The sequence below is a fragment of the Abramis brama genome (genome assembly GCF_963993115.1).
Source record: "Abramis brama genome assembly, chromosome: 1".
Taxonomy (NCBI): domain Eukaryota; kingdom Metazoa; phylum Chordata; class Actinopteri; order Cypriniformes; family Leuciscidae; genus Abramis; species Abramis brama.
The window spans coordinates 34,575,554-34,593,539 of record NC_139963.1 but is presented as its reverse complement, the minus strand read 5'-3'; the positions used below and the strand labels follow the sequence as shown (position 1 = coordinate 34,593,539).

Here is a 17,986-nt window from a genome sequence, read left to right as displayed (position 1 = left end):
GGGAAAAAAAAGAATATACATGCTGTGTAATATATATATATATATATATATATATATATATATATATATATATATATAAATACTTAATATATTATTTCTATAGTTTAATACTTAAACTATATAAATAAATACTTATTTTCCTCACTGTATATATATATATATATATATATATATATATATATACTGTATATAAAACTTTGGTTCATTCAACACTTTATGTAAACGATCTGATAAAAAACAATCCACCAATTTGTGCCAATGAATTTTTGAGCAGATTTTGTTTACTCACAACTGTAATCTGTATTACTTTGTTTTGTTTTTTTGGAACACAAAGACATTTTGAAGAATGCTGGTTCCCAAAACGTTCTTAGTTAAGTATACCCAGAGGTGGAAAGAGTACTGAAAATCTGTACTCAAGTACAAGTACCGTTACATTGCTTAAATAATACTCAATTACAAGTAAAAGTACTGGTGTCAAAAAAGTACTTAAGTAAAAGTACAAATTACTCTTCTCAAAAACTACTCAGAGTACTAGTTACTAGTTACTTTTTAGCTGGCGATAGTTCATGTATTACCAATAAATATTCAACCAAATCATAGATTTATGTAGAAAATAGCTACTTTTAACACGTTTTTACCTTACTGTCGAAGGACATTAATTAGTGGTCATGATACTGGAATTTCTAACTTCAATATGACACCTTGAAATATGTCAATATTCAGTAGGCCTAGCCTATAATTTTTAATATCATCGGGAAAAATACCACATACTAAATATTACATAATATCTACATTTTTGTCCATCCATTTTGTCAAGGCAATCATTATTTTCAAGCATCGAAAAGCACAACACTCATTGTAACAGTAATCGATTTAAATGGAAAAGTTTAATTCAAGTCTTCTGAAGAGACACGTCCACTTTATATGGTGAGATTTTAATTTAGGCTTTTGTTTACATATTTAAACATTGATCTATAACCATTACAATAATCTAACTTAAATATTTACTCACTCAGTGTATTTGTCTTTACAATAGGGTAACGTTAACTGTTGCAATAGCTCACACACAGCACAAGGAAGCTTGATTTCAAACTGAATTTAATTTGCAAAAAAGACTAGATTTTCATAACTTTTGACAACGTTTAATTCAATAGCATGGAGAGATTGGAGCTGGAAGTCATCTGAGTCTGCAGGGAGAACCACTTGGAGAGATTCGCGATTGCATGTGATATGACACAGTCCGAGAGCGCACACTCAATATCCGAGTCCAGTTCATTCGTATATTTGAGAGCTCGCGTCCAGTTTTCTGCGATCACATGAATGTGCCCTCGCGTTACAGTATTGCACTCGTGACATTTGCCATTAAAATATGCCATAGAAACTTGCAGGTATTAATACAATTATGCGTAATAGGCCTACCTGCAATCCCGCGCTGAGAGGAGGCGGGTGTGTCAAACTCACTGTCGTTGAGAAGAGAGACTGAGAACGCGCAGCTGGTATCGTATCGGTGTATAGGCCTATACTGCAGAAAATGAGTATTGACAGATATTTCGGTATTGATATGTATCAAAATATAGATATTTTGACAATACTAGCCTACTATGAAGTTTCGTGAGCTTAGAATTATAAGGTTCTATCTCCGTTTAGGGTAGTTCTGAGATATTGAGCATCAAAGTTTTTACATCCCAGCTGGCAATGGAGAGATGGAACCTTTTTATTTTATTAATAACTACTAACAAAATATTTTTCTACAAAAATAACACCACACAGGCATTAATAAACACCTAATGGATCAGATTATGTCAAAAACTCAATTTCGACCAAAAGTGGAGATAGAACCTTATAATTCTAAGCTCACGGTTTGTTGTTTCTCCAAACTTTCAGTCCAGCCATTAATCACTCTGAGCTCCTCGTCTCCTTCACTTATGATCAGCTCTTCAAAACCTACTGCAACTGCGGCGGCTATAATTCAGTCCAAATATCAGGGGTTTTATTGGTCCGTTTACGATCGAATATTTTTATTGGCTACCGAAATGCCGGTCAAAGATTTGAATATCAATTCAAATTGTACTCAGTAACGAAATGTGATTTTACAAGTAGCGAAGTAGATTACTTAGCTTAATATGTACTTGAGTACAAGTAAAATTACAGATTTAAAAATATACTCAAAAAAGTACAAGTACCCCAAAAAACGACTTAATTACAGTAATGTGAGTAGTTGTAATTCGTTACTTCCACCTCTGAGTATACCTTCTGTAAGTCATACGTTCGGAAGGTTGGTCTGGACCACTCTTAGCTTTACCTTATCACTGTTAACAGGTGGCCACCACTGCAAAAAAAACAAACCTTCTTTACATCTCAGTATACGATTATAATTCTGAAGTTAATACACCCAGTGTTCAATTAGGCGAATTCAAGTGTTTTCATGTACAGAATAAAATTGTAATTACACTGATTGTTGTTAGCTTTTTACCACATTTTTCCGGTTGACGAATGCGCATGCGTCGCGTCTGAACGCATTGTTGTCTTTGGAGCTCTATCGATTTGATTTATAATTCTTGATTTTTCTCTTTAAACTCACTTACAACGAACATTTTCTACTTTTCCTCACTGAGAAGCACTGCTGCTCAAACCTCATAGTTACAACGCGGACTGTTGAGCAGACGCGTCTCAAGCCTATTAGTGATCCAACGCCGGATACTCTTATAGGTTACTCCTGTGGATCCACCCAAAACCGCTTCTCCCCTCTTCGCGAAACAGAACGTGATGCTGTGATCATCGGCAAATCCATCGTTTGGCACGTACACGCTACGTTAGGTAAAAGTAAGGTGCACAGTCACTGCTTTCCTGCTGCTCGTGTTTCAGAAATCGCTGCTCGCGTTCCCGAGATTCTGAACGGTGACAAGCGCGTCGGAACTGTGGTCCTGCACGCGGGAGTGAACGACATCAGGCTGCGCCAGACGGAGGTTCTGAAGAAAGACTTCAGGAATCTGATCGATACGGTACGCAGCACATCGCCTGAAACAACGATAATTGTGTCAGGACCGCTTCCCACGTACCGACTAGGACAAGAAAAGTTTAGTAGATTATTTGCGCTAAATGAATGGTTAATGTCATGGTGCAATGAGCAGAAACTGCTCTTTGTAAATAATTGGAATCTGTTTTGGGAGCGTCCTAGGCTTTTCCGTGCTGATGGCTTACACCCAAGCAGATTCGGAGCGGATCTTCTGTCGGATAACATCTCCAAAATCTTAAATACCTTTTGACTTGTAACCAAAAGTCCAAATCATAGTCTCTGCTGCACCAATTTAACTGATATAAATACTAGTGTAGAACATTGCATAGAAACTGTGTCTATTCCTCGTTTAATGAGATCAAATAATAAATTTACTGCAGGATCTAGGAAAAATCTAATTGTTATTAAAACAGAAAATGTTGCTATTAGTAAACAAAAACAATTTCTAAAGCTAGGTCTTCTAAACATTAGATCACTCACACCTAAGGCAGTTATTGTAAATTAAATAGTCACAGATAATAGCTTCGATGTACTTTGCCTTACTGAAACCTGGCTTAAACCAAATGATTATTTCGGTCTAAATGAGTCTACCCCAGCAGGATACTCCTATAAGCATGAGCCCCGTCTGATTGGTCGTGGCGGCGGTGTTGCAACAATCTATAGAGATATTCTCAATGTTACTCAGAAAACGGGTTATACGTTTATTTCGTTTGAAGTACTTGTACTAAATGTTACGCTCTTAGATGTTAGAAAAACTTACCTATTATCTCTAGCCTTGGCTACCGTATATAGACCGCCTGGGCCTTACGCTGATTTCCTAAAAGAGTTTGCAGATTTTCTCTCAGACCTATTAGTCAATGTCGATAAAGCATTAATTGTTGGAGATTTTAACATACACGTAGATAATCCAAATGATGCGTTAGGGGCTGCGTTTACAGATTTATTAAACTCCTTTGGGGTCAAGCAAAACGTTACCGGACCAACTCATCGTTTTAATCATACACTCGATTTAATTATATCACATGGAACCGATCCAACCGATATAGATATCATTCCACAAAGTGATGATGTCACTGACCATTACATGGTAACTTGCATATTACGTACTCCTGTAATATATAATGCTGCGCCGCGTTATCGATCAGGCAGAACAATTCTTCCATCCACCTTAGATAATTTTTCAAATTGCTCTGATCTTGCTCTTGATCTGTCTCAGTTGCTCAGTGAACCCAAACAAACAGATGAACTAGAGGAATGAACTAGCACTATGAGCACCATTCTCTCTGGAAAATTGGATATTGTTGCACCCATTAGATTAAAAAAGGTCAGAGAGAAAAGTAAAGCACCATGGTACAATAATACTACGCATGTTCTAAAGAGAGAAACCCGTAATTTAGAGCGTAAATGGAAACAAACTAATTTAGATGTCTTTAGAATTGCATGGAAAGACAGTATGTCACGTTATAAAAAGGCCCTAAAAGCGGCCAGGGCTGAGCACCTCCGCAAACTAATAGAAAACAACCAAAACAATCCTAGGTTTTTATTTACCACCGTGGCTAGACTAACAAATAAACAGATGTCACCTGAACAAAATATTCCATTACAGTTTAGTAGTAATGATTTCATGAAGTTCTTCACTGAGAAAATAGAAAACATCAGAACCACAATTGTAAACGTTCAATCCTCAATCGCGCCTTATAATTCAGCCTCAATTATCACCCCGCAAGAACAATTACAGTGCTTTACAACTATAGAACAAAAAGATTTAAATAAACTTATCACTTCATCTAAAACAACAACATGTTTATTAGATCCTATACCAACTAAACTACTGAAAGAAGTGTTACCTATAGTGGAAGAGCCTCTCCTCAATATTATTAACTCATCTTTATCTTTAGGTCATGTTCCAAGAACATTTAAACTGGCAGTTATAAAACCTCTCATTAAGAAACCACAATTAGACCCGCATATCAAATCTTCCTTTTATGTCTAAAATACTAGAAAAAGTGGTGTCCGCTCAACTGGGCTCTTTCTTGCAAGAAAATGACATCTATGAAAAGTTTCAGTCTGGATTCAGACCGCATCATAGCACTGAAACTGCGCTCGTTAAAATTACAAATGATTTACTTTTAGGATCTGACCAAGGCTGTATCTCAATACTAGTTTTACTTGATCTTAGTGTTGCGTTCAATACTATAGATCACACAATACTCTTAGATCGACTACAAAATTATACTGGTGTTCAAGGACAAGCATTAAGTTGGTTCAGATCATACTTATCTGACCGCTACCATTTTGTCTATTTAAATGGAGAAAAATCGATCATAACTCCAGTAAACTATGGAGTGCCGCAGGGATCTGTGTTAGGCCCTCTGTTATTCTCAATATATATGCTGCCACTTGGAAATATTATAAGGAAACATGGAATTAGTTTCCATTGTTATGCTGATGACACTCAAATCTATATTTCATCACGGCCAGATGAAAACGCTAAATTATCCAAATTGACAGAGTGTGTTAAAGATATAGATAAGATTGGATGATGCGCAATTTTCTTTTATTAAATCCAGACATGACAGAGGTACTAATCATCGGTTCAAAAAACCGCCCACAAAACCTCTCACACTACAACTTTAACATAGTAGGATGTCCTGTAACTTTATCCTCTACAGTAAAAGACTTGGGTGTTATACTAGACTGCAACCTGTCTTTTGAATATCATATTTCATATGTTACAAGAACAGCCTTTTTCCACCTTAGAAACATTGCTAAGCTACGTAACATGCTATCAGTTTCTGATGTAGAAAAATTAGTTCATGCATTCATGACCTCGAGACTAGATTACTGTAATGCTTTATTAGCCGGTTGTCCTGCATCCTCAATAAACAATCTACAGTTAGTCCAAAATGCCGCCGCTAGAGTTCTTACTAGATCAAGAAAATATAATCATATAACACCAATTTTATCATCACTACATTGGTTACCTATAAAAGTCTCCCAGTTTAAAACTAGATTAAAGACACATCTCTTCAGCCAGGCATTCATATAATACTTTTAATCTTACAGTTAAATCCGACCTCTAGTTCATAAACGCCAGAGGAGAACTGGCCCCCGACTGAGCCTGGGTTCTCCCAAGGTTTTTTTTTCTCCATTAGGTCACCTGATGGAGTTTTTCGGTTCCTTGCCACTGTTGCCTTTGGCTTGCTCAGTTGGGGATATTTGATTTAATTAATCAATCAACAATACTATTGATCAGCATTACCAAACGTGGACGTTTTCCACTAGAAACAAGCATTGATGTATTATTTTAATTTAATACTGTGAAGCTGCTATGATACAATCTGTATTGTGAAAAGCGCTATATAAATAAACTTGACTTGACTTGACTTGACTTTTAATTATATTAACCAAAGGTAGGCTACATCAGCTGGCAAACCATTAGGCAGTAAAGGCTTAGGTGTCTATTTAAAGGGAATGACTGTAAATGATTGCTCAAACTATGGCAGCGATACAGCGAATAGTTGTGCTAAATGAAAGACGGTGCTGTCCGCGGAGCCCTTTCAATGGCCAGTGAAAACATACTGTCAGTTTAGCCCTATTCTGATGCTAATTGTTTCTCATGGGGCCGTACGGTATTTTAAACATTTACATGGGTTAGTCGGTGATTTTACTTCCGTTTTTCTCCCACCACCCGCATAAAAATCTCTGGTCAAATTACCTAGGCTACTGTTTTTTGACGAACACCAAGGTCGTGTGGTGATTTAACTGCCGTCCGAATACACATCTCTAAGTTTACAAGTAGAGATCACTTAACGCAGAGAAGCAGCCCCTGTATGAGTGAATAATTGATTCTCAAGCCATCGATATCAACAAATTCAGCACCATCGCCACGGACAGCACCAGGTAACGTCGCACATAAGAAGGTATATCTTAAGCAATTTCCTAAGGTGGTTCGGGGAACACGCCTAGAAATGGTATACCTTTAGTTAAGTTATACCTTTAGAGTCTTAGTAGCGCGCTAAGAGACAACGTTATCGGGAAACGCAGCCTTGGATTGTATGGGCACAAAACACTGAGACATTTCTCAAAATATCGTCTTTTATGTTCCACAGAAGAAAGAAAGTCATACAGGTTTGGAATGATGTAAGGGTGAGTAAATGATTACAGAATTTTCATTTTTATACCTTTAACTTTGCAATTCCAGTATCAGTGTTTACAACACATAAATAAACAGATTTCATCTTTCCAACGCATTGATTTAAATCACGTGCAATACTGAGGAGAAATGCATATATCAATACATTAAAAATATTCGATTGCACAGAAAAACAGTTGTGCAATCGTTTGATGATATGTTATAAAACACAGGCTTCTCACTGATTCTGCTTCAAAACATAATGATTAACAGTGTAAACTGAAAACATCTGGCATCATAAATACTGTTTTATGAATAACTGACAGGTTGAATACATTCCTCACAGTCCTGCCATAGGCTGTAAATTGATTTAGATGGAGCAGTACTCCAGTGATGCCTATGATTCAGTTTTAGAGACATGGTTTAACCAAAGCCTCATATGTCTGCGAAGTTCTCATGCAAACAGTGATTATTGACACTTCAAATCCATATGTGTACATACATACACACCCAGCAAAAGCAGTGAGTTTAAGTGTTAGATCTGAGGCATAGTATACTCTCCAGTGACAGCACTGATCTCAGATGTGCCAGTTAGAGATCAACCCGTGTACCATATAGATTGGGGCGATGACCCAAATGTGTAATAATGACTGGCAAAACATTCATACATTTAAAGGTTACTTTATTTATTTTATTTTTATCAAGTTGAAATTGTGTCTGTAATCAGTAAGATTAGGAACAGTCATGAAGAATCTGACACTTCAATGTTCAGTATTTTTGGAGCTACTGTCCTAAAATGGCCCTGGAATCCCAAACAGAACATGAGGGTTGCTGTAGCAGCATTACAAGGTAGAATCAAACACAAGAGATCTATAGTGAAAGGAGCTTTATCACATTCTCAGATACTCAGGGGAGAAGGAGGGGTGCTGACATCTGACCCTTGCAGTTATATTGATTGCTCATGTCTGCTCTGAGGGGACAGTGATGTGAGTGATGGGCAGTGTTTATCCTCACCACAGAGACACATCCCTCCTCCTTTACATTACCATCAAATTAGTTACACAACAATTTCCTGACTGTCGGTGTCACATACACGTGAACAATTCTTTGATTGCGGTGTCTCACACAGTCTTCTTATTAAGATGTCAACTCAGTCTGATGCTATCACACACGTATTTTCAAGGTGAACTACGAGCTGTACATGCTCTTCTCTGACAAAGAGACGGAATAGAACGACACACAGCCCTGTAAACATTATAGCATCATGAGCAGTAAACAAATTTGCAAACTCACAATCAGCCATTAAGCATAATCAATTAACAGGCACTTAGCTGCTGCACTTAATTCATTTATCAGACTGCTGATATAATAAAGGCACACAGCGTTTTCATCTGTACTTAAATAAGCATAACTATAGCTTTTAATTGGATTTTGCAATTAAATGAGTGTCATTTATTCCTATATTTTCTTTAACAAAACAAACCAAGGAGGCTGTTAGCTCCTGGTGTTCCAACTGGACCCAAAATGCATTGCAAATAATTTCCAGGACGTCCTATAAGCAGATGGCATTGTAGTCCAGTCATTTTATGAAAAAAGGTTGAACAAATTGCAACAAAAGCAAACTCAACTGAGTAAGGAAAAAAAGCCCTGAAGAATCCCATTAGGGGAAAGTTTAGAAAAAGACCCAAATATAGCCTATTCATACGCCTATTCATTCTTTTTCTTACGAGAATAGGGTAAAAATGTTAACCTTTAGATATCGCCATGAAAATTACTGAGTTGATTACTTACATCAAGACAAACAAAAAATGTATTACAAGTTTTTTGAAATTGTTTGTTAACATGGACAAACGGTGCACAATCTAATTACGTATGTGCTAATTTGCATAAATACCACAAAAGGGGCCAGTTGCATAAACATAGCCATTATGTTAAGACTGTGTCTTAAGAACTACTGTAGTATGATCAACTAGAAGTTAGTTAGGGGTAATCAGTCTTACTGTTCGGTGTCAAATTAGACCAATCTACGTTTTTATGTTACTGACTTAAAAAAAAAAAAGTTATTAACAATTTTAAAGAATAAAATTGGATGACTAACTTGTAAGACTAGTCTTAACAGTTTATGCAACTGGCCACAGCAGGTCTAAACATTGGGTATAGCCAGGTGAAAATGTCTTGTTGAATCTTGTTGACGCATACCAGTAAAATACTTAATGTTAAGGTCTGAATGGAACCCATTTAGGCTACCCATGAACATTAATACATAGAGGCAGGAATAAGTACTTTAAACCAGCCTTTATTAATTATTATTGCAGAGATGGGGTTTGGGGCTGGGTCCATGGGACTGTTTCTGGGGATACACTTTTTATTTTGCCTACCTTTTGTCTTCTGCATTCTCCTTACCATTGTCTCCTGTTCTTCCCTCAGACTCGTCCCCCAGAAACAGTCCCACGGACCCAGCCCCAAACCCAATCTCTTAAAAATTAATAAAGGCTGGTTTCTAAAGTACTTCTTCCTGCCTCTATGTATTAATGTTCATGGGTAGCCTAAATGGGTTCCATTCAGACCTTAACATTAAGTATTTTACTGGTATGTGTCAACAAGATTCAACAAGACATTTTCACCTGGCTATACCCAGTCTTTAGACCTGTTGTGGTATTTATGCAAATCAGCACGTAATTAGATTATGCACCGTTTGTCCATGTTAACAAACAATTTAAAAAAACTTGTAATACATTTTTTTTTTCTTGATGTAAGTAATCAACTCAGTAATTTTCATGGTGATATCTAAAGGTTAAAATTTGTACCCCATTCACGTAAGAAAAAAAATGAATAGGCGTATGAATAGGCTATATTTGGGTCTTTTTCTAAACTTTCCCCTAATGGGATTCTTCTGGGCTTTTTTTTTCCTTACTCAGGACATATTGAGGATACAAAATCAGTTGAGTTTGCTTCTGTTGCAATTTGTTCAAGGTTGACCCCAATTTTGGCTTAAAATGACTGGACTATTGAGATGAATGGGAATGTTACTGGATAGTTCTCTGCAGGTATTACAGACCTCCTGTAAAACAATGGAAGGTCTGGAAAGCTATTTGAAAACATTGTTGTTGCAATTACTTTTGATGCTGAAATTGTACACATCACCTTTAAACACGAGATGCTACTGTAGTACTGACATTGAAAACTAATATGAAGATGATTATGGTGCAATCTTTACGGGAGAAAGAGACGTACAATGGTGAGAACAGGGAATGATTCTCTACTAAAAGAACAGGTTTCAGATAATTAAATGTTAGGTTACATGTTTGGCTGAATGATTAGATATTCAGGTGGAGATGACACAGCTGTTTCAGTACAAAATGAGTTTTAACAAAAATGACAGATGATCGTAAACATACATTTAGTGATAAATATATGCAGTAATGAAAGATGGAACATTTCCGTTCTGGAAAGAGAAGAGGATATGTTTCATTTTCTCATTTATTTTCTCAAAAAAAGTTTAGTATGCCGGAATGGAGTGTTTTATTGGTTTCCTGTTTTTCTGTGTCTCCGCAATTACTCACAATTTTAGTCCAATAAAGCGAGGCAAATTCACTCTCACTTCACTTCATTCTCAAAAAATAAACATTTTTTTTTACAATGTTGCAAGAATAAAACATGTTTATGATACTTAAACATTCATAAATAAATAGTTATTTATATTATTCACTATCTGAATTTTCTTTTGCAAAATGTGTATCTTTAGGGATACAACAGCTTGTCACTGGGGCAGTACACTTAAAGGAACAATTTTGTATCTTATTTACCTATAAAGTTTCATAGCAGCATCTTAAGGGTATGTATACTCTGAGGTACAAATATGCACCTTTTAGGGGTTGATAAGGAACAAAGTTATCCTTTAAAGGGCACTGCCCCAGTAACAAGCTGTTGTACCCCTAAAGGTGCAATTTTATATGCATTGTAAATGTTATGCAAATGCAAAGTTCATGGAAACTCCAATAAGTTTTGGAGTGTTCTTAAAATGAATGCAACAGATCCATACATCAGAAATTCTAATTATGCACACCTTCATACAGAAAGTGGACTAGTGAATTTCATAAGATACATGGTGTCCTTGAAGACAACAAAAACCATCCAGGGTTTGTAGTTAAAATCTAGTATTATCCACCCGTGTGTGTTTGTGTGTTAGAGGATTGGCAGGGGGCTGATGATTTGAAGCTTAGGTTCCCCTCTGAGGGATGATTTCAGACCCATAACTTTGGACAGCTTCAAAGTATTAAAGTTCCTGCAAGAAAAGAAAAAAAAAAGGTTCAGAGCAATATGTTGCTAGGCAGCTGATGTGGTGTAATCTTAAGCCTTTGCCTAGGCTACAGAAATATTCTGTGTGTGTGTGTGTGTGTGTGTGTGTGTGTGTGTGTGTGTGTGTGTGTGTGTGTGTGTGTGTGTGTGTGTGTGTGTGTGTGTGAATATATATTGAAATAAAAATTGCATCCTGGTTGGCACGGATATATGCAATGCTTTAAAGGATTACTTCACCCCAAAATACTTTCTGTCATTATTTACTCTCCCTCATGTTGTTTCAAACTTACTTTTCTGTATAATGAAAGTGAATAAGGACTGGAGCTGTCAAGTTACAAAAAACACCATAAACATAACATAAAAGTGGTTTTGTGTTCATGGAAGAAACATAGTTACATGGGTTTGGAATGACATGAACCTGAGAAAATGGTGACAGAATTTTTATTTTTAGGTTCACTTTCCCTTTAAACTAAATAGAGTCATTTAAAGTTTATGCCCATGTAGAGTCAATTTATGTAGATTTACTGCAATCTTAACCAATTAGATGACACCTCAATTATACAGGGGGAAAAAGCTGCAAAGTATGAAAATTGAAAGCAGCAAGCCATTGAAAGAAGCCCTGTACTTCATTCAGTATCCAACTGCCATTTAGTACTCCTGAGACTTTAAAACCAACTGCGCATTCTTTCTTTCTTTTTCTTTCTTTCTTTCTTTCTTTCTTTCTTTCTTTCTTTCTTTCTTTCTTTCTTTCTTTCTTTCTTTCTTTCAAATGCTTTTTGGTTAAACGTTGGGATTCAGATCAAATACTCATTATGCCAATCTGCTAGTTATATAGATCTGAGATGTGTATGCAGCCACTGTCACTTTGCTCTGGATCGTTCAGACTGTACTCTATATGTAGCAAATTGCACAGAAGTATCCTCTAAATCAATATCTCTGTATCTAAGCACGCAGGGCCAGGCCGTCAGTGTGTGTACAAATAGAACATGTGGAGACAGGCTAAGCAGTTGCATCCACAGAGGTCAACGATAGAGCTAATAACAAGCTCTGATTTATGACTGCGGCTAGACACAGACAGAGAGGTAGACAGAAGGTAAAGTTTACTACTAGATATAAATCTGCTGAAACTACTGTAACTCTCAGCAGATTTCAATCAGGCCACCAGTGAGTTAAGATTATAAATTTACCTTATGAAATAGTCAGCTTTGAGTAAGTTCAAATAAGTTCCGGTGATAATTGGAGGAGCATTTTCATTCTAGACAGAGTATGATTGGGGGAAAATAGATATACATGTGAGTATATTTTAAAAGACTGTACATTTTAAATGTTTTAAATTCACTAAAAACAGATTTAGGAGCAGATAAGAGGGCCATGCTGCACATGCTGACAGAAATAAACTTCAAAACGTGATTTCATAGGCAAAGAATAGAACTGTTATTGACTGTAGGGTTGTCATTTGGTTATGATTTCTGATAATAGAAATATACTAAAGTTATTTCTGCTGTAGTTGCTGCTAAAGTCTTTCATTGGTACAGTCAGCATGATTTAGTCTGGAAACGTTACATCACTTTAACAGCATGTCCTCTTAACAAACATTCTGTTTCCACTCATCTGCTGCACTTACTCCCTCACTCTCCTCAGTCCTCTCCTTCCAATTTCATGCACTGTGACTTTAAGAGTTGTCTGATCATTATTTAAAGCCTGCATTATTGATGAGTACAAGTTTAGAGGTTTGGACACATGTACATACACAGTGAAAGTTGGAAAGTTTCTGTTCACTTGAAATATTTTAAAACTGAAGAATGAGAAGTATCAAAAAACAAACAGTCAAAAAAACATGTATCGTTGAAGTACTTTTATCACTTTGCTTTAGTACTTTGAAAACTAAAAACTGGCATTAGAACAGCATAAAAAACAGTGAAATCAAAGATGTTCTGCCTTACAGTAGAAAGAAACAAAGAGACATCCAGAAAGACTAAGACTAATGGATATAAAGGACAAGACATCACAGACATCGAAACAAATGCCTGCATTTGATGAAAATGCCTGCATTTGACAAATCCTGATGAAAGCATCAAACATTTTGGCCAGGCTCTGAAAGGTTAACAAAATCAATGAATCGACTTCAGTTTCTCAGAGAATTACACTCACACAAGATAAATGAACTGTAAATACTCAAAATATGACAGACACAATTATGAGAGGTGAAAAAAGGTTTCTTTTCAACCGATATCTTCAAAAGTCGTGATTCTCGCAAGATTTGTCGGGGCGCCACCTCTCAAACTTGCATTGCTGGTTTTGCCAGCGGCAAATTTGATTTCACATTATTTCTAAAGGATCATGTGACATTTAATAATTTTTTATTACATAAGTGCAGCCTTGTTGAGAATAAAAGACTTTTAAAACATTTCAAAGTCTTACGTATAGCAAATAGTTTTGTAGGATATTAAAGGGATATTTCACCGCTGGAAAGATGAATGTGTATTTAAATTGGGTCATTTATGTAGTAGAAATGTGAAATTATTTTAGAAGTTGGTGCCTTCTAGACTGAGAAAAGCCAGAAAATGTATTTTTGGCTCATGTGGATGAAAGACAACAACTCCCAGAATGCACTTGCTTCGCTGCCCTACGAGGCCACTCCCAAGCCACGCCTACCGGTTACAGAGGGCAGTATCGGAAGAAATTATACAACTAGGCTACTAGCTGACTCGAAACTGAAAAGACATCGTGAGATTTTATCGTGAGATCCCACCCCCTATGGGTGGGTTGAAAACATGTGGAACGAGCTCCTACTACTGGCTGTAGTCTCTCGCCTCTGGACAAAAAAGTCTCAGATGACGCAAAATGACAATTTTTGCGTCATCGGAGGTTTTTTTCCAGACACACAATACAGAAATCTCTTGTCTCAGGGGGACATGAGGGAGGAAAGCAAGGTCATTCGAAAATACTACCGGGTTTCTACTGATACAAAGCTTAATGCTAATCAGTGAAGTATCCCTTTAACTATTTCTTCTTCTGCATATGTGAACACAGAGTCACATGACTCAATCACAGAGACATTCAAGTGACTGACAAGCAACATCATCTGGAGGTATTTCACTTCAATTAATACATCTATTTATTATAGGCTAATAGGTATTGTGGTGTTTGATAATAGTTGTTAAAATTAATAATATATATTATATTTAATGTTAATGTTCTCATGTTAAATGTAGTTAATGTTCTATAATTGTTAATTAATGGAAAGAAAAAAAAAGGACTCTACAAATTCCCTTTTAGGCCAATTTAATACTTTAATTTAATGATTTAATGTTAAATGGCTATAAGTTGCCATTTTATTCCCATAATTCTTTCAGTTTAATAACAGTATTTGTATTGGTGTATTTGCCTTAATGGTTCTTGGAATGGGACAGAACAGAAAATAACTGGTGTTGCGATTCTCACACCTGACTATTTTAGCAACCAGCATTTTCATCTCAAGGGTAGATTTGACAAAGCAAGTTAAGCATTCATGATGATGATGCATATTATGACAATTAGAAATGATACAAATGGCTAGTAGGAGAAAGCTACAGTTGATGCAAAAAGCCCAGCCTCTCACATTTAAGACTGCTGCAATAACAGGTTTGCCGAGATATTGAAAACAGAGGAGTTTTTATTGGATGGATGAAATGAGAAAAATAGCCATTTGGATGAATCACAGTTTAAGCCCAAAACACAAATCAGGCATAATTACAGCCACAGGTACAGGAGTCCAAAAGCATCTACAACCATTTGCCACTTCATATTAAATCCTGAGGGGAAAAATGCATCTGATTACATATTGAAGTATTTCTGCAACCACAGCAGTGAAGGCGGTTGGGACTTGAGAACAGTGTGACTGCACATATAGAGATTCTGATTAATGACAAACATTATATTAAACACAATACACAACCATAGCAAGGTCGCTAAATCAACATCTGATCTGGTGCCCTGGGCTGGCACTAGAGACCATGAATAATTTATACAGTTAAATTGAGACTATCCTTTTAGTTTTAATGAATGAATATAAATGTTTAATGCATTTTATTCTTTTGTTTCAGCCAAAATACATGAATTATTAATGCTACTCAGGAGTGTAATCAACTTTTAAGCTGTCACTTGGAAGTGCTCTGGATGTAGGGTGATAATAGGAGGAGTTTTAGGGATGTGTGACTGGAGATTGGTCGTTCTGTAAAGGGAAGAGCTTTAGTGATATTCAGTTGATGATTGGTCTAAACATTCCTATTCATCTCAACAGCAGTTGCTCAAACCTGCATCTTTCCTCATGAACACACAAGCCAGTCATCTAAGCCATAGCCGCAGGAAAATAACATCATACTAATGCTGATTAGCTGATGGCACCACAAGAACATGAGCTGTAAGATCAATGACGGCAGAAGGGAAAAGAATCTGTTCATTTCACACTGACAAAAAGAATCTACTGTATTTTCTGAAATATGACATGTTTTTTTTTTTCATCTGAAACATGCTGTAACTTATATTCCAAAGCAATTTATATAATGCACTCAAAATCAAGCATCCAACACATACACAAAGTACACACATTTGGATATGTGTCGATTCGGAGTGGTATGCAAGCCCAAGTTTATTTGTATAGTGCTTTTCCCATACTAGTTTCATTTTCACATTAAATACATTTGTTTATACATTTTTTTTACGTTTGTTTTATACTTGTACTTTTCATACTTGTTCTGTTCAGAATACCATTAAATTTAAAGGGACTGTTGTGGAGTGAGGGGAACTATAATATATCTGTATACTGTTTATAATGTATTTAAATGTTTTGCTTTATTTATCGGTCTTTTACGAAATTTACGGTCTTTTTACGGTCTTTTAAAAAGAAATGTATACCAGTATGATATTACGCTGTAGCCACATTGGACCAGCAGTCCAATGAAAAAATGGACGGATGGATGATTCCATGGATGGGTATTCTCTAGCAGTGATTGAGTGCACTCGATAACGTCCACTATGGTTTCAGACACCACTACAAATGGCTGACCCCTCAAATAGTGCCCTCTTTAAGGATATAGGGGGTGATTTTGGACACAGCTTCATAAGCCCCAGATGGCAAATAAATGGTAAATTTTGATCCGGTGTGACTTATTTTCCAGAAAATATGGTACTATAAATGAATGAAATACTTACAATATGTTTTATTAGTCCAATTACAGAAGAAATTCTGAATGACTGTAAAAAAAATGTTGGATTTTTTGGGCAGCACAGTGGTGTAGCAGCATCTAAAAACCAGCAAATAAACACCAGAGAAAAAGAGAAAATAATGGAAAAGTAATTCATCTTTGAGCAAAACCTTCAACAAGTTTTTGAATTAGGGAGGAAAATGAAAACACATATAGACAGAGATATAGAACAATGGCAAGACCAAAGTTAATTAAACAACTGTGTAGAAGGATTATCTCTCTTCTTTCTCACACACACACACACACACACACACACGTACGCACACATTCAACAATCTGTACAAAGAAGGACCATGTTGAGCTGTAAATGCGTGGAAAAGGGTGTGTTAAATTTCTTGTCCGGGGGGTTAAAAACAGAGCACAAAGTTATGAGGGACAGGAAACCATGCTCAATTGAAATTAATTCAGAATGTAAAATGACACAGCATGAACTCATATCAGTAGGTGAAAGTGAAATAAAAAAAACAGTGAACGAGAGACTTTAAACTAAAAAAGAAACTGACGTTGAGATGATGGAGATATATCATGGAGATATCAAAAACTGGTTTGCAAAGTTCACATTTGTTTTACAAATCATTAATCTGAATCAAATAAGTGACCCGGACAACACACAATGGCTTCAACTGGAAAATCGAATGTGAGCCATGTGTTTTGGAAATATATGATACATTCTTAAATACTAAAGTTACAAAATACAAGTAATGTGTCATATGATTTGATCATGAGAAATTAGTCTCCCAATGTCCTGCAGAAATAATATTTGTCATTTTTAGCAGATATAGTATTCAGAAGCCAATAAAATCAGGTTACAAATTTTACAAAGGTGCCATGTGTTTAATATCATGTTCTTGAGAGCTGTGAATCAATAAAAAGAATGTGCTCATGATAATGGCTGAAAATAACAATGCTAACGTTATTTACTGAGTGAGTATCTTCAAAACTGATTTTAAAAAACACGACTACATATAAAATCATCAGCTACGATGTGAAAACATACATCGCTCTCGACATTAATTTGTGATTTATTATTATTGAGGCAGAGGCGAGCAAGGAAATTCTCCTTATTTCAGTTCTGGTGGAAATCCAAGCAATTATGCATCGCCAAGAGCGACTATGCAGCCCCTTTACAAACACATATTTCATATCTTAATTCTATTTTGTTGTAGACTATTCCTGTAGTATTGTGGCTTAATTTCTTTAGTTTACTTTTGTTTCCCAAGGCCACAAAAGTAAACATTCAATCACTGAATCACTCAGAGCGTTTTTTCAGCTCTTCCATTTCCTAACATA

The 17,986-nt window shown here is 36.1% G+C and overlaps 1 protein-coding gene across 2 annotated transcripts in view; it reads right to left on the bottom strand.

Moving 5' to 3' along the window:
• Positions 1-17,986, bottom strand: part of asic2 (acid-sensing (proton-gated) ion channel 2) — a 405,004-nt gene that overhangs the window by 206,623 nt on the left and 180,395 nt on the right. The window lies entirely within an intron of this gene.